The sequence below is a fragment of the Bidens hawaiensis genome, unplaced genomic scaffold (assembly GCF_021521415.1).
Source record: "Bidens hawaiensis isolate Kalapana, Puna unplaced genomic scaffold, B.hawaiensis_p1.1 tig00012635_1, whole genome shotgun sequence".
NCBI classification, from domain to species: Eukaryota; Viridiplantae; Streptophyta; class Magnoliopsida; order Asterales; family Asteraceae; genus Bidens; species Bidens hawaiensis.
The window spans coordinates 554827-579507 of NW_027492041.1; the positions used below are offsets into that span (position 1 = coordinate 554827).

The 24681-nt window shown below is 40.8% G+C and overlaps 1 pseudogene; it reads right to left on the reverse strand.

The window, feature by feature from the left end:
* Window positions 1–11936: 11936 nt before the first annotated feature.
* The window catches only part of LOC143541671 (putative F-box protein At1g49610), a 44696-nt pseudogene continuing 31951 nt past the window's right edge, over window positions 11937–24681 (reverse strand).

Here is a 24681-nt window from a genome sequence, read left to right on the forward strand (position 1 = left end):
CGCACCCCTGTGGAGTGCGTGGAATGGGCTCGTCACGCTGCTCCCAGTGGTGCGTTGGGGGAAGCCATGGCTAGCTACCAGGAGGGTAGGCTAACCAATGAGCTTCGGGTTCTCCTCGCCCGGATGCAGCCGCGCGTCGAGCTGCTTTGTCGTGAAAACGACAAGTTAAAAGCAGCTCGCCTTAAAGAAGTTGCTCAAGCGCGGGCTGTCCGGGAGGAGAACCAAAGGCTTTCCGCAGTGGCTGCGGAAAAGGAGAAGGCCTTCAAGGCCCTCGAGGTTGAAGTTCAGGCTCGACTCGAGGCCCGCTCCAAGGCTGCCCAAGCTGTTAATGAACAGCTTCGGTTGGCTAAGGAGACTGCGAGGAACGCAACCGAGAGGGCCACCAAGGCTGAAGCTGTTGCTGAGCTTCTGCGCGTGGAGAATGAAGAACTTAAAGCCAAATTAGAGGCTCTCCAGCAGGCTCATGATGCCTTGGCGATAGAAGACGCCAAAAAGCTCCAGAAGATCTTGGACCAGAGGGGGGTGCTTGACCATACCTAGCGGAAGCTAAAGGGCGTCGAAGAGGCTGCGGCTAAAGAAGTGTTGCTTGCCAACCTTAACAAGAGTGAAGCCGAACGCGCCCGTAACGAAGCTCAAGCTGCCCTCCAAGAAGCTCTGGCTGCCAAGGAATGGCTTCTTCGAGAAGCATTGTCTCAGGTAAGCTTTCATGTCTTTACGCTTTTCTTTGTAAATAGAAAGGGTGTTGACACTTGTATATTTTCTTTTGTAGGTTGTGCATCGGGTCTTCTCAGAGACATCTTACGACGATGCTATGAGCGCAGCCCTCAACGCTTCTCACGAGGATGGGGAACGGGCCGGCTTCCTGCTTGGTCTAGGGTTCGTTGAGAAAGGCGTCCCGCCTTCCAACTTCCCTTTGTATAATGTGGATACTGAAGCTATTTACGACCAAGCAGTGAACCAGTATGCTGCCTTCCCGCATCCGGTGGTGGAGAAGGTGAATGAAGTTGCTGCTGCTGATGATGGGCTAGCTATCCTTAAGGCTTTCCTTGAACTGCCACGCTCTACTGACGGCGCTGGTCCAAGTGGAAGTGGCCCTGAAGCCTGATCCTGAAGATCCCTTCCCGCTGCTAGGATAGATTTAGTTTGTATAGATTTACTTTCTTGTAGGCGGGTAGTTACCCGGCCATTCTTGTAACGAATATTTATGAAATATAAATCTTTGTGCGGCTAAGACCGCTTCTTCCATTGGATTCCTTGCTTTATAAACGTTATATGACTTGCATAGTTTAGTTTGAATTAGCAATTTTCCAAGTGTTTTAGAATAAGTTAACCTTTTAACGTGGTAGATAATAGGTGTGAAGTTTTGCTTCCTCTTTCGTGATTGTGCGGGTAGGACCGTCACTTGCACTTAGTAGGATGGCTAAACTTTACCCATATCTGACCTGCGTGTAGGTTTTCCTCATCCTTTTTTAGGATAACCTTTGAACGTGGTAGATGATAGGTTGAAGTTTTGGCTTCCTTGCTCGTGATTGTGCGGGTAAGACCGTCACTTGCACTTACAAGGATGGCTAAATTTTACTTACATCTGACCTGCGTGTAGGTTTTCCTTATTTTTAGCGTTGTGTTTATGCGGGTTTTGCCGTCTTCCACACGTAACGACTTACTTCTTCCCCATTTATGCGGTGAATACCGGCACCAGTGTGGGAAGTTCATAAGTATAAAGGTAAAGTTATCAACACATTATGAAAGGAGAATCATTTCCATTAGAAGTGGCTCTAGGCCTTTTCTTTACAAGTTTGGAATTGATCAACATATAACATTTGCGTAATTGAGCTCCATTCCATGTTCTTGGGATGGGAGTGCCATCGAGCCTTTCGAGCCGGTATGCGCCCTTTCCCAGGACTTCTTTGATAATGTATGGCCCTTCCCAGACCGGGGCCAGCTTTCCTGGGCGTTCTTGGTTCGAAGCCTCGTTGTTACGCAGTATGTAGTCTCCTATATTGAAGTTGCAGAGTTTTACCCGCGTGTTGTAGTACTTTTGCATTTGTCGCTTGTAGTTCTCTTCACGCACTGCGGCTAAGTCTCTGCGTTCCTCGGTCAGCATAAGATCCAACCGTCTTTCCGCATCATTGTCTTCTGGCTGAATCAAGATCCTTGGTGAGGGTAAACCAATTTCGACCGTGACCATGGCTTCCGTGCCATAAGTGAGGCTGAACGGGGTTTCTCCCGTACTGGCCTTCTTCAACGTTCTGTTTGCCCAAAGGACGTGCGGAAGCTCGTCCACCCAGCCGGATCTGTGTTCCAAGAGTCTTTTCTTGATGCCTTCGACGATGCTCTTGTTTGCTCTTTCCACCTCACCATTACCTTGCGGGTGTGCCACTGAGGTAAAGGTGTGGGTGATTTGAAGTTCTTTCAGCCACTGTTGTAGCTTCTTGTCAGCAAAGTTGGTGCCGTTGTCGCTCACCAAATTCTGTGGAAGTCCAAAACGACAAATAATAAATTCCCAAATAAATTTTTTGATATGTTTTGCGGTTGTTTGGGCTAAAGGTTTTGCTTCTATCCACTTGGTGAAGTAGTCGATGGCTACCACAAGGAACTGAACATTTCCTGCTGCTGTAAGAAATGGGCCTGTCACATCGATGGCCCACTTCTGAAATGGCCATGAAGAAGTGACTGGAACAAGTTCATTCTTCGGGCGGTGCGTGTTGGGTGCGTAAAGCTGGCAAGACCTGCATTTTCTGATGTATGCCAGTGCATCCGTATGCATCCCCGGCCAAAAGTATCCCGCGTTGTTTAGCTTAGCTACAACAGCGCGGGGACCTGCGTGTACTCCACAGATGCCTTCGTGTACTTCCCTTAGGAGGTAGTCAGCATCTTGGTTGTCCACGCATCTTAAGAGTGGGCCAAGAAAGTTACGTCTGTAAAGGATGTCATCGATGAGTTGATAATTCAGTGCTTTACAGCGTAGTTTTCTTGCCTGTGTTTTGGATTCTGGTAGTGTACCTGCCGCAAGGTATTTTATTATTGGTGTCATCCACGTTTCTGAGCTGGTTTGGATGACACAAATTTCCTTGTGCGGGACCGAAGGTGTCTCGAGGAGTTCAATGCGGATATCTTTTCCTAAGTGGGTGAAGGCTAATGATGCAAGCTTGCTTAACGCATCCGCAGATTTGTTTTCACTTCGCTTGACGTGTATGACTTTGCAGTCATTGAAATCGCGCATAAGGGATTTTGCTTGTGCGAGGTACAGGGCCATTGTGTCGTTCACGGCCGTGTACGTCCCGTTAATTTGATTGGCTATCAACATGGAATCCACGTGGGCTTCCAAGTTTTTCACCCCCATCTTACGCGCAATTCTCAACCCAGCCAAGAATGCCTCATATTCGGCTTCGTTATTCGTACTTGGAAAATCCAGTCGAATAGCGTAATTGTATTCTTGGCCTGCTGGGTTGGTTAGTTTCAGCCCTGCGCCTGAACCCACGTTACTGGCTGCTCCATCAGTGTAGAGTTGCCAGACATCATTGATGTCTTGTGCTGGAGAGGGTTGAACCTCTTCCTGGCACTCTTTTTCCCGCGATGCGAGCACTTCTGCAATAAAGTCGGCCAGAACCTGACCTTTTATGGCTGGTCTTGGTTTATACTTTATCGCGTATTCTCCCAACTCAATTGCCCATTTGGCTAGGCGTCCCGATAACTCGGGTTTGCCTAGAACGTTTGCGAGTTTGAAGTTAGTGAGAATTGTGATTGGGTGGCCCTGGAAATATCGTCTTAACCTGCGTGAAGCGTGTATAAGTGCTAAGACTAATTTTTCGAGGGTAGAGTACCGGGTTTCTACGTCTGTTAGGACACGGCTGACATAATAGATTGGCATCTGGATGCCTTTTCGCTCTACTAGCAGGACTGCCCCGGTTGCTCTATCTGTTGCGGAAAGGTATAGGATTAACTCCTCTCCCGCTTTTGGTGCTGTGAGTGTTGGGAGTTCGATCAAGCGTGACCGAATCTCCTGAAAAGCTGCTTCCGCTTCTGGTGTCCAGCGGAAGTGCGTTTTCTTTAAACAGTTTCTCAACGTTGACACGAAGGGAAACGACTTATCCGCGTGATTTGCCAAAAAGCGATTAAGTGCCACCAGTCGTCCATTCAGTGTCTGAGCCTGTTTGATGGTAGTAGGTGATGCCATTTTGATAATGGCTTCGACCTTTTCAGGGTTCGCTCTGAAGCCATCTTTAGTGACGATGACCCCTAAGAACTTCCCTTCTTCCATTCCAAAGGCACATTTGCTCGGGTTGAGCTTCATGTTTATCTTCCTGAGCGTGTTGAAAGTCTCTTCGATGTCTTTCAACATCACTTCTGGGTCAGGGCTTTTGATGACCAAGTCATCCATGTAGACTTCCAAGTTCCTCTCAATTTGGGCATGAAACTGGTTGTCCATCAGGCGTTGGTATGTGGACCCGGCATTCTTAAGTCCGAATGGCATCATTTGGTAACAAAATGTGCCATCGGGCGTCCGAAAAGCGGTTTTGTCCTGATCATCAACGGCCATGTGTATTTGATGGTACCCCTTATACGCATCCAGGAAGCATTTAAGGCGGAACGGTGCCAGCGAATCCACCTTAAGATCAATTTCGGGTAACGGATAACAATCTTTGGGGCATGCTTTGTTCAAGTCCTTGAAATATATGCACATGCGCCATTGTTTGTTATTCTTCGGTACCATAACGGGATTTGCAACCCAAGTTTGATATCTACTAACGCGTATGATGCCTGCGTCAAGGAGTTCCTTGACTTGGGTTCTACACGCGTTAGTTTGTTCTGGCCCCATTACTCTGCGCTTTTGTACGATCGGCGTAACAGCCGGATCGCATTTGAGCTTATGCTCTGCCTTACTTCGGGGCACACCAGTCATGTCAGCTGGTGTCCACGCGAAGATGTCAGCGTTTTTTTGTAATAGGCGCTTGAGTAAGGTGCGTGTGGGACCAACAATTGTCGGGCCGATGGTGACGGCCTGGTCTGGGTACTTGCCATTGAAGGCCCATTTTTCTGGTTCGGTGATGGTCGGTTTAGCCATCTTTGGCTTGGGTTTAGATGAGACAGATGCGATGCATACCTGGGGAATGCCGGTGATCATCGCTACACCCTCAGCTGTTGGCCATCCCATCATGCCGTGGACTGAAGATACCACGGCGTTGAATCTTGCCATCCCGTATCTCCCGAAGAGAATGTCGTATGTGTGGTGTGCCTTCCTCATCACGACAAAGTCCACATCTTCTGTGCGGGAGTGTTTCCCATCCGTAAGAGTGACGGGGAAAGATAGGATACCCAGGGGGTGTTTGTGCTGCCATCAAACCCTTCCATTGAGGCGCAGATCGTTTCCAGGCGTTCCTTGTCCTCATCATCTAGCTTGTCGAAGAACTGCCTGTACATCACCGTAGACGAGGCGCCGTTGTCAGCAAGAGTGCGGGAGGTGATGTAGTGCCCCAGCTGGCTTTTGATGATGATAGGGCCTTCTTTGCTGGGTCCTCTTGGCACTCGCGGGAAGCGCACCTCAGCTTCCATCCACGCACATGGTTCTATCGCTCGCCTTTTTCTTCCTCTGATATTGCCATGAACCATGTTGATGCTGATGTCAACGGGCTTTCGTCCGTTGCCTCGGTATCGGTTGTCGTTCCGTCCTCCCTTCTTGATTGATGCCACCAGGTGTGCCAGTCTTCCATCCTTGACGAATGCTTCAACAATATCCTTCAAGGATGTACACTCTTCCGTACCATGACCTTTTGTCCCGTGGAAGTCACAGGATTTGCTTTGATCCGCATTAGGTCGCTGCCGGATCATTGGAGCTTTTGGCCACGGTAGCTTTTCAGTGGCAAATATCTCCGTGACGCTTTTGGTGAGTGGCGTCCACCGATTCTTTTGGCTTGAAGGGTGTGTGTGATTTCTTCCGCCAACAAGAGGGTGAGAGCTGGATGAGGTGTCAAAGTTTACCATTGACTGCCAGATACCTAGCTTCCTCTTTTTGTTCTGCCGGGCGATCCGAACATTGTTCTCTCTTGTCCTCTGCGTGTAGAGGTGTGTACTCTGGGGAAGATCCCTTCCCGGTTGCTTTTCCGTCTCGGCAAAGCGCTTTGCCGCCGTCATGATGGCATCCCATGTTGATGGCATGCCATCCTTACCCGTCAATGTGCGGATAAGCTCTGGGTATTCGGCGCCTTGGATGAAAGCGGCGCGAACCAGATCTTCACTTATGTTGCCGAGACTTAGCTTTTTGGAGTTGAAGCGGGTGATGAAGTCTAGTAAAGATTCATCCTCCTCTCTCACGCAGTTGAGGATCGTCCACTGTTCTTCAGTGTATTTCCTCTGTTGGCTGAAGTGCTGGCTGAACTTGTTCTGAAAGTCCGCCCAGTCATATATGTGGTGGACCGGTAAACGATCGAACCATGCCCTGGCCGCTCCGACCAGAGTCATCTGGAACATGTAACACCACGTGGGTTCCGTCCAGTTACTGACGGTAGCCCCCGCAATGAACCTGTTCAAATGGTCGTCTGGGTCGGATAGACCATCATAAGTGCCAATGTTGGACATTTGTTTGGCACTTCTCGGGGCGATTGCTTCCGCAATGTCCCTTGCGAATTTTGACTTTCCTGCATTTGTAGCAGTTGGTCTAAAGGTTTTGGAGAAGTCACGCGGGTTTCTCTCCGCATTTGTTGGTTTAAAAGCTTCCCCAAAATTCCTTTTTGGTTGGAAGTCCGTTTCCTTACGCTTCCCTTTCGCCTTATGGCGAGGGTTTGCGTCGGTATCGGATTCTTCCCTCTCGTCGTCTGAGTACTCGCACTCACTGTTCATATTGAGGTGTTGGCGAGTACTGCCGAATTCGTCAGCCTGTTGAACTGAACGCAAGCGTTCGTCCAATTCAGCTTGGAACTCTCTTTGACGTGCTTCGGCCCACGCCTTCACTTGATCTAGTGTTTGGCGAGGGACCCTTGTTCGTTTTTCCAACTGGGCATCAGTGAACCCCAGTGGAATATTTACTGCACTTGCCCCGGCTTTGGTAGTCGGGGTAGTGTTCGTAAGAATTGTATAACCGTCGGTGTTCCCCCCAGTTGCTGGGGTTGTGGTTACCGGGGTTTCTTGGTCGGTTACTGGCCTTGGGACCGGAGTAACGTTAACCATTTCTTCAGAAATTTTGAAAAAACTAAATTAGTTCTAGCTTTTATGCACGGATGGCGCCAATGAAGAAACACTAAGTGAACCCTGGACAGATTATAGATAATCTGGGGGTTAAGTAATGTTTCCCACGGGGATGAGGTCCAGCAGAGAAGGTTGTTCTTCTGGAGACCTGCAAAACAGACACCGTAAGCTCGTCACTGAGAAGGGGGGGTTCCTCCTTGTGACCACCCTCCGGCGTGAGAATCAGACTAGATTGCTCTGAATATAAGTGTATATTAAGAGATTACTAGATAAGATTGAGATATCAGATGGTCTTACCCTTCCAAGGTGTTGGAGTATTTATAGCCGAAGGTAGGTTTCCTAGAAGGTACTGCCGGCTGAATAGTATTCCTGTTCCACCAACAGTGGACTACGCACAGGCCATGCTGGTTGGTGGGTAGGCTACGGCCAACAGTAAAGGTCGGCTGTATACTGTTCCTTTACTGCCGGCTACGCACTGTTCTACCAACTGTAGGCTGCGCACGTCCCCTCGTAAGGGTTGGTGAGTAGGCAGCGGCTAATAGTGACAAACAGTACTAGAGGGTGCTCCTCCTCGTATTGTTGTCGGTGAGCTGTCACCCTGTGATTGGTTCATGGGCTGCTCTGGTCAATTTGTCTGTTCCGCCCATACCTTAGTAGGTATAGTACGAAAGACCTTCCAGAAGCATACGGACTGGCTCACTTGGGCGGGAGTATTCCCGCCTTGCTCATTCCTTCATGTGACTACTGAAGTAGTTAATGCCTTGTGCGTGTAGCCTTGCTGTTAGTGCGGGTAGCCTTCCCTGATGGCTTGTATCCGCAGCTGCAGGAACAGGCGGGGTACTTCACCATTGGGAGGCTTTCCCTGCGGGTACAGCTGGCGTACTGCGCGTAAGGTTCTTTGAGCATGGTGGGTCCTGCTGGAGCAGTTGGTCATTGCGCAGACGTCTCTGTTCAAGGTGAGTCTTGCGGGTCCAACTGGGCTCTGCTGGGACCTACCTCTTTAGAGTGTAATTTCTATAAAGCATACTAAAAAAACACAATCTATTTTTTAGCTCTTGTAATTGTTCGTTTCTCCGTATCATCATTTGTAATATGCCAAGTCTCCTAATTATATACAAAGCAATAGTTAAACATTTATAATAATCAACATATTTTATATTTCAAAAGATTTACAAAACATAAAACACAATACCTTAATTTGTAACCATAAGTCTCTCCATATTTCTTTTTCAATTTTTGTTTTCCAATCCAATACAGAAACTGTATTCTTAGTGACATTCCAAGCACTCTTTTTCCTTTTCGATCAAAAATGTGGTTGTTAAGTAATTGAAGAAAGATGCAAGGTACAATAATGAATCTTGAAAAAACAAAACAAATGTTAGATAATATGTGCGGAAATAATTTAACAAAGATTGGCATAGCTTTTATGAGCAAAGCCCATAAACAAACAGAATTTAGAAACCTTTGGATTACATTTGCAGTACAAACTAATAGATGAATTGAGACAGCAATAACAGACTTGTATTTCACAAGTACTACATTGTTTAACTTAACCCTTTGTCAACTATTAGCATTTGCTAAAGAGTCAGTACATTGAGAAATCAAGTGGTGTTGTGCTAACCAGATACATCAGACAAATGATGCTGTGACTAAGCCTGCAAGTTTGAACTATCATGTGTAATGCTCAAAAAATACTTGAATGTTTGTTTAATGCTATCCTAATAACAATACTTGGTCTGTGTTTGCAATTACCGCACAGCCAAGCACAACGCAACGCGCCGGGTCAATCACTAGTTAACTAATAAATATGAATTTATTTAACTTTAAATCAACATCTTTGACATAAAAAAGTCAAAAAGGTGTACCTGCACACTTTCTTAATCGCCGAGTAGAACTTAATTTAAGAAACCGGTTTATAGTTATACAGAATCCGCCACTCGAAAAAAGTTTCTGAATCAAAAAAAACAAAAACTCATCAAAAATTCGGAATAAAATTGGAAAAACGATAGGTGGGTTATTCACTAAATGCCTAATACGTTATATAAAAGAAAAACATATAGGCCCTAATTAATTATATGATATTCACATTAAGGCATTAAGCATACCACTCCTAAAGTTGTAACATTAATTTACACCAACCACAATCATCACAGCAAAAACAACTTGGATTTGAACGCTCAAAGCTAGTCACAAAATCGAGAACTAGAATGAACTTCCAAATTCAATACTTATTACATAAGCCTGCTTATTGGTTTGAGTAGCGCGAATTTAGGTTCAGGTTAGCATTTTCTCGGGTCGGGTGGCATGAATTCGGGTTCGGGTTCCACAGATACAACTACTCTCGGGTTAGCAGTTTCTAGGGTCCGGTTTTGGGTATCGGATAAAACTTACAGCCCTAAATTACAGTCTTCTTAATCAAATCCAAAACCAATTTCACCCAATTTTACCCCTAAATCACACAATCCATTCACAGGTTCAACAATTTAACAAACAAAAACACTAAATTACCAAATCAGCCTCGCCGTCCTGCGTTTGCAACTGCGAGACACGGCGGCTGGTACTAGGCCCAGCCAAATCACCATCATCACAGCTTTCATCATCATCATCTTCAATACACCGAGTATTACTCAGCAATTCAAGAGCTCTTTGGCACTGATCAAGAACTGCTTCAAGGGTTTTCCTCTTCACACGCACCTGATCCCGTTCCGTATTCACCCGCTCAACGCCGCTGATGGTTTTCGCCTCAAGGACCTCCTTGAACAGAAACCCTAGATTAATAATTACACATCTGACCTGAACTGGGTATGAAATTGATTGGATTTGGGTGGTTAAAGGAGTGGAATTGGATGGTCAAAATCGCCCCAAAGTCGCTCCTAATTAGAGAATGGAGGTGATATGGAGAGGGTTAAGGTTATAGACGTGCTTGAGAAGATGATAAAAGAAAACTGATAGAATTGGTTAGGGTTATGCAGTGAATAAGGAATAACAAACCATAGTCTCAATCTTTAGACGCAGTTATAGACAGACCTTTAGAAGCAATTTAATTTGTTGGCCCCTGATTTATCAGCTTAATAAGAGAGGCATTTTTAGACGGGGTTTTTGAATAACCCAACTGCGTCAAAAGTTCATTTTTCTACTAGTGTAGATAGAAGTCAATAAGTAGTAATTAAAATGGAACACCGAAGTATTCAAACAAATAATTTCATGTAGCAAAAGTGAGAAAATTGACCATGTTTACCCGTCAACGGCCAACACCACTACCACCCGAGTTCATAAATCAAAGCCGGTAACTGTCTCACAAACTGTGGCTTTAACATTTAGCACATCCTACAACCATCGCCACCTAGAGTTTATAAATCGAACACGACAACAGTAGGTGCTGAGGGTGATAATCAAGAGAGAGACACAGTCGACGACAACTGTGGTGAACCACCACCCCACTGCCATCCGACGCCACCAAGGGTTCCGAATCCGAACCCGGAAACGCCATTGGGCCCAATGGCATTGATCATCCGTGTAACAAAGAAAGAGGTAGAAGTTAGATGTCCACGATGACCAAAATTAATCAACATCTCTCCGTTTGTATCGGTATCATCCAAGAAGAAATCTATAGAGAGATGAAGCAGTGAGTTTTGAAAATCGAAAAGTCCTAAAAGTTACAAACAAAAAACAAACACGTATAAGGGACATCTGTCAATACATCAGTTAACCAAATTGAAATAAGCCAGGTACAAACATCATAAACGTAAGGTACAGTTTATGCTGCACTAAGTCTCCCGAAAATATTAATATATAAATGTCCGGGCTCCAAAAGAGAAGACTAGACTTTATTAAAACATCCTAAAGTAAAGTTGTAGCAAGGTATTTGATTAATATTTCTACCAACTACGAAATCTTGTCCAAATGGTTATGAAACTTAACAATTAGCCTATAACGTATAGCCCCAACCAGGGATAAAAATCAAAGCATACACTTGAAGTTTGTGGAAATGTAGACTTGGTTACAAAAAAGACGAAAAACATTTCATCATGTGATAGGTAAGTATGATAACAAGAAATTTTACAAACCAAAAATCATAAGTAGCAGCAACAGATAAAGCATATCCTTGAAAAGACAAGTACAAGAGCACAAGAAATATAAACCTTCACCATCTTAAGGGAGTGATAGCTCAATCTGGCGAGTTGGAAACCTGAAAACATTACACAAAATTGGTTAATAAATTAACATGCCGGACCGTCCCATTGAGCGGGCTAGGTATGGGTGCTTGGAACAGCGTTAGGTTTAAAAGAAAAACACTTTTTTCTTATTTCATTTGTCAAGTTATTAAATAATCAGTTCACTTTTATATATCTTAGAACTTTCATAAGAAAACTACTAACAATATATATAAAGAATATTTATATATTAAAAAAAAACTTGAAAAATGTATGTATGTGTAAATTGTTATAACATTGAGACTTTATATGCATATTTAAAAACTTATAAAATTCTTTTATTTCCCCCCACTTTCAAAAACTTTAGAAAACTTAATATACAAATTTTATAAAACGTCTGCGCTTATTTAGTCATTATCAAAAACTTAAAGTTCATAGGCTGATATGCAATTAGCACCATTTTAAAAGCAAATTTCAGTGCTGAAGCCGGCAATTCAACTTGTATTTTCATATTTGTTTGTTTTTGCAAATTGCTATAAAAGAAAATTGACAGATTTTCAGATGCAATTGTATGGAATGGATAATCAAGAACTTACTATTTTTCATGAAGACGGTTGTAATGATGTAGTAGGTTCATGCAAATTGTTATCACATTGAATATCTATCTGATCCACCAAATGTTTCATGATAGGGTCGACCTTTGTAAGCGAACCATAAAACCTTGCTTTCAGCTTATCCTTATCCCGATGGGATGCAGGTACCTTTGTCAATAATGCTTTAATCCTCTGCGCCAGTGAAAGTTTGAGTCGCACATCAACCAATAGCTCACGCATTGTTGCCATGAGGCTCTCCATTGGTGCCTTGAGCTACTCCATATTTTCTTGCAATTATCTCATAAGGTTTTGTGCCAACGTAACATTCTTCACAACTCTAATCTCTTGCAGGGTTTACATGGATGAAATATTAAATTCTCACTTATATACATTAAGGGTTCTCTCTCCATTGTAATTATACATTTGCCGTTAAACATGTAGACATTTTAGACAGAGCAATAAGTAGAATGCGTGAATAATAGAAAAATACTTCATTGTGCAAATACCTCATGAAACCATTATGAAGGTGGCACCCGGAGAACCAGTACCAAGCAAATAGTTTTTAACTTCAATAGGCAAATGGAGAAGTTTTATTCGAGATTAATTCCACTGATGAAGAAAAAAACTGCAAAATATAGCAAAAACATCATGCAAAAGAGAGAGAGAGAATAATTTAATGTTATCTCAAAATCATAGGTAAAGAGATATATGTGTTCTCCTAAAGACATGTTTCTTGAATACCTCATACTATTGTTTTTTGTGATTTTTTTTTGACAATCACAAAAATATTCTGTGTCTATATTGAATATATATTTATCATAAGTGTATGACAAAAGATTAAGGGACGAATACCATCATACCTTGACAAGTTCCAGGTTCAGTGTAAGAAATTTGACACAATGGAGCCCTTGAAGCAAACAAAACAATTTGCAAGAGTATATGCCTTAACATCACAGAGAGATCTAATACATATATCAATCGTTTCCATATGACGAAGGCAGGTAGGAAGCTTCAATGGACCATCATCATTATCCTTGTAAGAAGAATAATCGTTATAATGCAAGGGACAGAATTACAAAAATTGTACCCCAAATTTCACTCGTGGTCCCTTATCTTCAAAATTGATCTTTTTTGTCTTTTACGTTTCAAAATCCAACAGCGTTTGTCCTTTTCGCCTAACTCCGTTAAAAAAAACCCAACACCATCTCCGTTAAAAATCTTCTCCGTCGTCTCCGGCCTCCAGATCTAACCCCGGATATGGATATGTTGTGGTTCTTGATGTGAAGAATGACGTTAGCTATTGTTACGGTGGTTTTAACAATTCAATGGAGATGAAGAAACCTCGGATTCAACATTATGGTACTACTTCTCTAAAAATCCAACACCTCGGATTCAATGGTGTTGGGTTTCTTCATCGTCTGTGATTTGTCCGGATTCTGATGCGCCCATTGAAGGTATGATTAAATTAATAAATTGTGGTGTTTGGATCTGGTGAATGAGTATGATGTGATGATTGATGATGAAATTAGGTTAGTGGGTAAAGGTGGAATTGAAGTAGATTGAAGGTGTGTGTGGGGTTTTAACCTTTAACAAGTGGGTTGCTGCTGGTTCAAATGGGAAGCAAGTTGTCTACAGTAATCAACGGTTTTGCTTTTCTGCTTTGGCGGGAGGTGGCTATGGAGGAAGAAGAAGAAGAAGGGGGAGAGAGAGAGAAAGAATATAAATATATATTAATTGCTTTTTATTGTTTTTCTTTATTTATTAAAATATTTTTTTAATTTAATAGGTAAAATGACCAATTTGCCCTCATATGCAAGGCACATGATCTGACTTAACGAGAAAAATTAACTGGGTTAGGCGAAAAGGACAAATGCTGTTGGATTTTGAAACGTAAATGATAAAAAAGATCAATTTTGAAGATAAAGGGTCACGAGTGAAATTTGGGGTAAAACTAAAGGATGATTTCTGTAATTCTGTCTAATGCAAGGAGGAAAGGTTTGGTGCGGAAATCACATGTATCCCTCGCCAATTTTTAATAGTGAGATTCTTGAGTTGAGGTGTAACAACATTGACATGCCTATTATTGATAGATAGCCTTTTGTAGTAGGCAAAGGAATAACTTTTCATCATATTTTTCATTACTTCAATTTTAATAGAAACAATCTTTTATAGGCACAACAAGTAAATAAGAAAACGACCCACTATCCTAATATTTAGATCCATTACCTAGAATATTAAATAATAACACAAACCAAAGAAACTAGAATTAAAACGTGGGTATGGCCATATGTATGGTATGGCCATATGTAATATGTATCATGCACGTATCAATTATCTACTTCAAGTGTTAGACTAGTTAGTCCAAGATGACTTAAACTAAAACTATTCAACATTGACGGGGCCGACTCAAGTATTCTGGAGACCTAAATCGAAATAAAATTTTAAGGCCGTTTTCCAAATTTCATTTTTAAAATAATTCATCTAACAAACCAAACAAGTGAACAAACAAACGCTGTGAGTGAAAATGAACTGAATATTGATGTGTTGTTAGAGTGTTAGTTGTATGCAAGCATACTTGCAAAATGAGAGGGGTAAATGGCTCATTAGGGGTGAAATAAACCCCCACCACCCATATACGGTGGCTGAGTTACTCATATGGATCTGCGTTTGGCGGAACCCGTTCTACTTTCGGTTTTATTTAGAGCGTATAGTTATTAACTAATGAACCCTTTTATTTTTGACGAACGAACCCATTAATTAGGAAACGAAGGGTGATGAAAAGCATATCGTAAATGTTTCAGTAAGACAAATAGATTAATGGCGGAATTGCTAGTCAAGGCTATTTGGTGAAAAGGAAACAATGTAAGTGATTTATTATTTCAGGTTAATTAATTTTAAAAGTACTCAATACTTGTATTCACTATGCATTGGTTAAACACCAACAAAATTTAAAAAATCTTTTTAAATTTTGTTTTATTTTAATTTGAGAGATAGTAACAGGTTAACTTTCTAGGCTTTATTTTTCATACATACAATAGTTTTATTTTATTTAACGGTTACTGTATTTAATTAGAATATTTATTTCTTTATGTGATTCAGCAGAGAGTTATGGTTGGGGTGAAATGCCGCTCGAACTTAGAGCTAGTTGGTTTTCCCCGAAATACGTTGAGGAGCAGCAGTTGACTAGACATGCAAGGGCAAAACACCATTTTTCGCTAGAGTTTCTAGTATTCTTTCTCACAAAATTATAAATATATAATTGAGGAATAGCTTTTACTATTAATAATTAGATTTATTTAAAATTTTAACTTTTTCTAAAGTTCTTTTTATCCTTTTAACATGATACATAATTGAATAATCTTTTTTTTATTATTTACAGACTTATCATTGGAAAATTACTTGCTAAAAATAAATCAAACAAGTTACTATAAAATGCCCAGGTTAAGGTTATTAGCTTAGACCATCCACAGTAGGCAACGTGAAAAACATCAAAAAAACATGTCTAGTCGGATGTCACGTAATAAAAACAAAATTCTTTAAAAACAACAAAAACTCGTCTAATAATGAATCCTAAAAACATCCAAAAACATTGTCATGTCATCACCAACTTTAACCAAAAAAAAGTTATTATTCAAGGCCCAACCCCTCCATCTGGCCCCACCACTCGCAAAAAGTGGTGTTTTTAGTAGTTCTTGTAAAAAAAACTAATCCTAAAAACACATGATAAAAACTATATCCACAATAAGAAAAAACTGATCACATCGACAAACATTCAAAAACACCCCTTAAAAATGTCTTATTATGGATGGTCTAATATTAAATTTTTTAGAGTTTAGTTACGATGTAAAAAATTATATATTGTGACTCCATATAAAAGATTATTGTGCCACTGGTAAATATGTTACGTGACCTGACTCGACTCAAAAACTTTAATGCTAGATAATAATAATAAATTAAATTTCTGAAAAATATCGAACACTTAAAAGAAAATTTTGGCTCACCTCCTGCCTATATATAACCTTTCTGGATTTGTTACATGTAAGTTTGGAATGCTCATTATTGTTTACCTCGATTAGGTTAACCTAAGATGGAAGAGTATTGAAAGAGGCTACATATGTCTAAGGGGTATGGCTCATCTTGGTCATTCATCCTTATTTGTCACGTCAGCGCTGATATATTTAGTCCCGATTCGTTAAAGATAAAACCGAGGGTGGCTAGGTCGATCTCAAGGGGAGGATAAGGAGAAGATCAAATTCAAATATATCAAGTTTTATTTATGTTTATCTTTTATGAGTTTCCTAGTTGTAGTCACATTGTTTTACTAGTTTCCTAGTTGTAGTCACATTGTTTTAGTCATGTTAGGATTGTTAGCCTATAAATACTTTTGAAGTTTTTATTAATAATAAGAAGTTGAGGTTTTAAGTTTTTGAAAGTTAAGAAACCCTCCAGTTCCTTCCTTTCGTATTCAATTATACCATTACACATTTATATTACCCCACTTACAAGTTCACGTTGACAAAAAAAAAAAGCTTCAGCGGCTACGTCAAAAATTCCGGTTCCGTATTCAAGTTTCACAATCCAGTTTCTCACCAATTATTCTCCAACAACTGGTATCAGAGCGTAGGCGATCTACGATCTTTGGGAAGTTCAAGAACGGTGTGGGGCGACTAACCACATCAAATCGGAAACTCGAAGACCGGGTATCATGGCGGATGAAAGACCGGTTGTGCAAGCAAGGGAACCAAGTTCAATTTCGTTGCAGTGTCCAAAGTTAACGAAAACAAACTACAACACGTGGGTTGTAATTATGGAATCAATCCTTGATGCTCAAGGATTATGGGAGGTGGTGAACGGAGAAGCCATAGATGACAGAAAGAACAAAATGGCTAGGGCTATTATTTTACAAGCCTTACCGGAAAACATGTTGATGCAAGTTGCAAGAACCCGTGATGCTTAGGAGATTTGGGAATCACTACGGGTATTGGGGCTGATCGTGTGCAACAAGCTCGCTTACGATCATTAAAGCGAGATTTTAATCAATTGAAGATGGGTGAAAAAGAATCCGTTGAAGACTTTGCCGGGAAGATAACGGGATACGCCTCGCAATTTGATAGCTTGGGTAGTCCGATGGAAGATCATGAACTCGTAAAAAAACTACTCGATAGCGTTCCGGACAGTTTTATTGCTATTGTAGCAACCATCGAACAGTGGGCTGATCTTAACACTATGGTGTTTGAAGATAGTATAGCAATATTAAAGGCTTTTGAAGAAAGAATCAAAGGCAAGGAAGCAATGGCCGAGATGGGAAAATTATTGTATGCCAAAAACAATAATCAAGGTAAAAAGGACACCGATCATGATCGGAAAAATTATGCTCGGGGTCGTGGCTCCTCGAGTTATGACCAACGGGGCCGTGGAAGAGGCCGGGTAGAGGTTCGAGTAGAGGACGGGGTCGGTTCAATCAAAACTATGATAACTGAAGAGACTGTAACCAACCGAACACGAACAACCAAGGCAGAGACGGAAATCAAGGTAATATTCAAAATAATCAAAATCAAGGTAGAGATAAAAGCGGTGTTCGGTGTTATAATTGCAATGTTTTGGGCCGCTTTGCGTGGGAATGTCTGAGACCACCGACTAAAGAAGCGAATCTGAACCAAGCCGAGGCCAAGCCACCAACTCTTATGATGGCCTCCATTGAAGTTGATAAAGAACAAGTTATGTTGAACGAGGAGAAGGTTCATCCAATCCGTTATGCAAACGACTCGGTAAGCGATTCAATTTGGTATTTAGATAATGGGGCGTCTAATCACATGACCGGATGTGAAGTTCACTTTGCCCAAATTGATTATCGAGTGAGCGGTTTGGTGAAATTTGGAGACGGGTCCAAAGTGAATATTAAAGGGAGAGGTTCCATTGTTTTCGATTGCAAGAATGGTGAGCAACGGGTTATGAATGACGCCTATTACATACCCGACTTATGTAGCAACATATTGGGCATCGGTCAGTTAACTGAAGAAGGGTGTAAGGTTTGGATAGCAAACGACTACTTGTGGCTATACGAGGAAGGAGATCGCTTGCTAATGAGAGTCCCGAGAAGTCCAAACCGTCTTTATAAGATCGAGCTCAGAATTGGAACCCCGGTATGTCTTTTAGCTTCCATTAAAGACCAAGGATGGCTATGGCATGCTAGACTTGGTCATGTTAATTTTGAAACATTAACTAATATGAAGTCGAAAAATATGGTACGTGGTGATATTCAAACTTTGCATGGTGAGCATGTTTGCAATGCATGTATGCTTGGCAAACATAGTAGAAACCCGTTTCCTAAAAACGTCACGTTCCGTGCCACGAGACCATTCGAGTTGGTTCACACCGATTTATGTGGACCAATCTCACCTCCTACTTTGGGAGGAAACCGGTACTTTATGCTTCTTGTAGATGATCATACAAGGTACATGTGGGTTTATACTATTAAAAATAAGAATGATGCTTTGGGTATTTTCAAAAATTTTAAACAGGAAGTTGAGTTAGAGCATTCGCTAAAGGTTAAAGCTCTAAGAAGCGATCGAGGTGGCGAGTTTCTCAACAAACTTTTCACCGAATATTGTGATCAAGAAGGAGTAAAAAGAATGTTTACGGCTCCTACTCTCCTCAACAAAACAGTGTGGTCGAAAGGCGGAACCGAACGGTCCTAAATGCAACAAGAAGTATGATGAAAGCTATGGACCTTCCACAAAACTTATGGGGTGAAACGGTGAGACACTCAGTTTACGTGTTGAATCGGGTACCTACTAAAGCATTGATGACGGTAACCCCCATGAAGCCTTGAAGGGTTGAAAGCCTAACATTACACACTTACGAGTGTTTGGGTGCTTAACGTACATGAAGATACCCACCGTCAACCTACAAAAATTAGATGACCGAAGCATGGATGTTGTACATCTCGGAACCGAACCGGGATCAAAAGCTTACAGATTGTACGACCCGGCTCAGAACCGTATTTATGTGAGCCGGGATGTCCGTTTCGAAGAAAGTCAAAAGTTTGACTGGACTCGACATACCAACTCGTGTGAAGTTGGAACCGGACCTGAGTGGGTTGAATTTATAATCGAGCCGGTTCAAGAAGAAGTTCAACAAGAACCAGTTGAAAACGAAGACCCAACAGACCTTAACGGGCCTGAATTTGAAGATCAACCGGAAGGAAATCCCGAACCTGAGCTGCGAAGAACTGGTCGTTAATCGGTCCCTCCTAAAAGATTTGAAGATTATGTAATGTTTTGTGAAGGAGAATGTCTTCTCCTAGATGAAGAGCCAGCTACTTTTGAAGAGGCAAAGAATTCCAAAAAATGGCGAGAAGCAATGAGATCCGAATTAGCCTCAATCGAACAAAACAATACGTGGGACTTATGTAACCTACCACTGGGTCACAAGGCGATTGGTTTGAAGTGGGTGTTTAAAACCAAACGTGATGCAGACGGGTCAATAACAAAGTACAAAGCAAGATTAGTCGCGAAGGGGTACGTGCAAGAGAACGGGGTAGACTTTGATGAGGTTTTTGCCCCGGTGGCGAGAATGGAAACCGTACGTTTGATTTTAGCAATTGCAGCAAATTATGGTTGGTTGGTTTACCATTTGGACGTTAAATCGGCATTCTTAATTGGTGAGTTGAAGGAAGAAGTGTACGTGAAGCAGCCTAATGGTTTTGAAGTTCCCGGGAAACACGGTATGGTATATAAGTTACTAAAGGTTTTATATGGTCTTCGCCAAGCCCCACGAGCTTGGAACGAAAAACTCGACATAACGTTGAAAGGTTTGGATTTTATTCGATGTCCAAGAGAACCAGCGGTGTACAAGCGGAATACAAGAACTGACATTCTCATTGTTGGTGTATATGTCGATGATCTTATCGTGACTGGTTCGAGTCAAGCCGAGATTGAGAAATTTAAAAGTCAAATGAAGAATGAGTTCGATATGCAAGATCTCGGAATGCTTTCTTACTATTTGGGCATTGAAGTAACACAAAAGAAGCATGAGATAAAGTTGAAACAAGAAGCTTGTGCTAATAAAATTTTAATGAGTGCTGGTTTAAGTGAGTGCAACCCGACTCGATTTCCTATGGAACATCGGTTGCAAGTAACGAAAGATGAAGAAGGAGAACCCGTTGATGCAACCGAATATCGGAGAATAATCGGTAGCTTAAGGTATTTAACACATACGAGGCCTGATTTGAGTTACTCAGTTGGAGCTGCTAGTAGGTTCATGCAAGAACCGAAACAATCCCATATGCAGATTCTGAAGTATATATTACGATATGTACAAGGCACGAGTGGATATGGTTTAACGTATGGATGTGGTAGTAGAGAGTTGATTGGTTTTTGTGATAGTAGTTACGGTATGGATCAAAAGGATGGACGAGGTACCACCGGAATGGCGTTTTATTATGGTGGTTCATTGATCTCATGGCTCTCACAAAAGCAACAAACTGTAGCCTTGTCGTCGTGTGAATCTGAGTACATGGCAGCAGCAACCGCGGCTTGTCAAACTATATGGTTAAGAGGATTGTTAAGCAAGTTGACCGGGCATGAAGAAAAGGTGGTGACGTTACATATGGATAATAGATCTGTCATAGATTTGATGAAGAATCCTGTGTTTCGTGGAAGAAGTAAGCATATTAATATTAGATTTCACTTCATTCGTGAATGTATTGAACGTGGTGAAGTCCAAGTTGAGCATATTAGTGGAGAGAAACAAAAGGAGGATATTCTTACAAAAGCGCTACCAAAGTTAAAGTTTGAAGAGACGAGGAATTTGCTCGGGGTTGAAGATCTGAAAGGAACGAATCAAGATTAAGGGGGTGAATGATATATTTAATCCCGATTCGTTAAAGATAAAACCGAGGTTGGCTAGGTCAATCTCAAAGGGAGGATAAGGAGGAGATCAAAATATAAATATATCAAGTTTTATTTATGTTTATCTTTTATTAGTTTCCTAGTTGTAGTCAAATTGTTTTACTAGTTTCCTATTTCTAGTCATGTTAGGATTGTTAGCCAATAAATACTATTGAAGTTTTTATTAATAATAAGAAGTTGAGGTTTTAAGTTTTTGAAAGTTAAGAAAACCTCCAGTGCCTTCCTTTCGTATTCAATTATACCAATACACATTTATATTACCCCACTTACAAGTTCACGTTGACCAAAAAAAAAAGCTTTAGCGGCTACGTCAAAAATTCCGGTTCCGTATTCAAGTTTCACGTGTTGGAAGTAATTTCCAACTTAATAGGCCCGTTACATGTAGGTGACCGGGTTAGATCTTTTGGGCCTATGGAATCCATTAATGTGTAATGGGTTTATGGGGTTCTAATTAGGGTTTTATTATATTTGGTAATGTCTTGACTAGCAAGTTTGGTTAGTCTATATAAGCCGAGTTATGGTTAGACATTAGATAAAGAAGTAGATGTAACCGAGTTAGGGTTCATCAAGAGTCAAACCGAGTTAGGGTTTGAGAGATTTATAATCAGTTTTTTGAGTTATATTTTCTGATTAATATAAACGAGAGTTGGTCGTTTACTTTGGTGTTTGATTATCGTACTGGGACTCTTGGTGTTTATCGATCAAAGTCGTGATTGATAAGTAGGGATCGATTATTGGAGAAGTCGTGATCGAGTAGGAGAACGACAATCAAGAATCTGTTCCATCAGGTCAAAAAAAACTGCTGTTGATTGAAGCCGGAGATCGAAGTCGCGGTCTGAAGTTTTTCATCGTTCCAAAGTTGTGGAGCAACCGAAATAACTTTTCAGTGTTTATCAATCAACCGATCAAAGTCGTGGTGAACTGGTGATCGATTTGCTGTTACAAAGACAATAGGCGGCAACAATCGGAAAGTCTGGTTTCCGAGCAAAGTTTCTGTTTTGGTGCAAAGCGTAAAGTCAACATAAGATTATTTGTTGAATTGGTCTTTTACATAGGTACGAAAAACAAAAGAAGCTTAATCCATTCAGATTGGTTGTGGGGTTAAGAAAAAAGGAAAGTCAACAGAAGTTCTTTTGTTTTGGTGTCAAGTTGGTTTGTTATTTTTATTTATTGATTTAAGAAGTTGGGTTTAATCATTAATCATTATTATTGGATTTTTATTTGGGTTGAACAAGCGGGTTTAATTCAAAGTTCGTATTTTACCGGGTTAAACAAGTTAGGTTTTAATCAAGGTTTGATTTGAAAGATGTGCTCGTGTTTTGATTCGGGAACTAAAGAAGATCAAGGAAGATTGTTGTTTGCTCTATTGGATGACCGGGGTTGCAGCCAAAGGAGTGGTTATGCGAGTTCATACGACCGAGTGAATGGTCAGAGACAGGGTCACAGATGTAGTCGAGTTCGGGAGAACCGAAAGAACACATCTATGGATCAAGAGAAGTTCCAAAGAGATCAAGACCAAGATGGATGTGAAAGCCAAGCAGGTCAAGATCATGATTCGAATCAGACATGTGAAGAAGACAAGTTTTTAGACAAAGATACGTCTATTTCGAGTTGGAAATTAGGGGGTGATTGTTGGAAGTAATTTCCAACTTAATAGGCCCGTTACGTGTAGGTGACCGGGTTTGACCTTTTGGGCCTATGGAATCCATTGATGTGTAATGGGTTTATGGGGTTCTAATTAGGGTTTTATTATATTTGGTAATGTCTTGACTAGCAAGTTTGGTTAGTCTATATAAGTCGAGTTATGGTTACACATTAGATAAAGAAGTAGATGTAACCGAGTTAGGGTTCATCAAGAGTCAAACCGAGTTAGGGTTTGAGATATCTGTAATCAGATTTTTGAGTTATAGTTTCAAATTAGTATAAACGAGAGTTAGTCGTTTACTTTGGTGTTTGATTATTGATCTGGGACTTGATCACAATCCAGTTTCTCACCAATTATTCTCCAACAAGTGCCACGTCAGCTTTTCGTCCATCATTTAACCTGACCCTTCAACCCGACCCCCGTATGGGTCATTCTCCACCATTTTATTATTAAATATTATAATGAATTGAAAAATAAAAAAGTACTAATTGGCTCTCCGGCCCTCCCCCAAATGAGCCTCGTGATCATGGTTATCGGCTTCATGTCACCAATGAGATTTTTTTGTGTGGGGTGGAGTGGGGGGGGGGGGGTGGCTGGCTATATACCGGTTAGCGTTAGCCTAAACAACTATGACAAGTTTTCAAGAAATAACTAACATGTGATGGCGTTGTGATGTCACAAATTGCATAGTCTAAAAGTCTTGTAATTGGTGACGGATATACATAACAAATAGGTGGTTCTCCGGAAACACCCGAGTTTCGAGAAAATAGTGTATGATATATAAAGAATATTAGATGGGACCACCTTGTAGATTAGGAATGAACCACCCTATTTACAATACAAGGGCTTGTCTAATTGATAAGTTGTTGGTCTTGTAAACTAAAGGTCAAGGGTTTGATTCCTTTTGCCAGTGAATTTTTTAAACTATTTTTTTTTAATTTCAGCTTTATATCAATTAGGGTTCTATAAAACACAAAGTTACATAGCGCTTGCCTCTCTCACTCTCCCCTCTTCATACTCACGCACTTACAACACACCACTACCCGACCACCGTTGCCGCTTTTCTTTTCCGGCCGACCACACACCACCGTGGCACTGTTGGTCTGTAGCTCCTTCCTTCAGCCTTACTACTCTTCCTTGAATCCTCCCACTGTGGATGTAAGTTTAGATTCATTTGTTAAATGTTTAATTGTTCTTGATGTTGTTAATTGTTAAGTTATTTGTTAAATTTTTGGTTTAATTTGTTAGTTAGTTGGTTTTACTTTAAATTTTAGGTCTATCAGAGACCCGTAGAATGGGTTAGGCTCCAAGAACTAGAAGAGGAACAAGAACTTTTTGGAACAATATTCTGATTTTAATTCTCAAAGTACGAATACAGCCAAATTAAAATATGAAGACTCATAGGGAACAACTATAAGTATTTTTTTTAATTCGTAAATACTATTGTATTTATATTGTGTGTTTTGTACTTTCTAATTACGGTGTCTTATTTATTATTTTATCGTAATTTTATTATGTAATGAACTTTTCCTGAACATTGAACCGACCCGAACCTCGAACCGACCCGGAATTTTTCATACCCAACTCTATGAAATTGAAGCATCTAAAAGTAGTGAGTGCACCACCCGAATAAATTCCTGAATCCACCACTTAATTGGTGTGTTGATTTTAGGTGATATATATATATATATATATATATATATATATATATATATATATATATATATATATATATGGACACATACAATATGAGAAGTTTGTTTGGCTTCTGCTAGTTGGATGTTTCAACAAAACTCTTCTAGCCACTAATAATAACTAGTAAGCGTCTTCGCGCGTTGCGGCGGAAACATTGCTAAGCGTAAACCAACGTGTCGTGATGGAAATGCTAAAAAAGATAAAGTTAATAAAGTTTGTCTTTATAATTTTTTGAGTTGTAAATTTACTCGTATGTTTTGTTCACACATTGCGCGAAGTTGTTATATCGAGGCCTTCATAGAAATATTAACGTGATAACGGTGTATTCGAATTTTATAACTACATTATATTATGATAAAAGGAAATTAAAAGCATATTATTTGACCTGGATTGATTTTGAACGAACTTTATACTGAAACGTAGATAAAAATAAAAATTTCATAACTATTTAAAAAACATTATGTTTTAATATTTGTAAGTGAAAAATAAAATATGCAAAA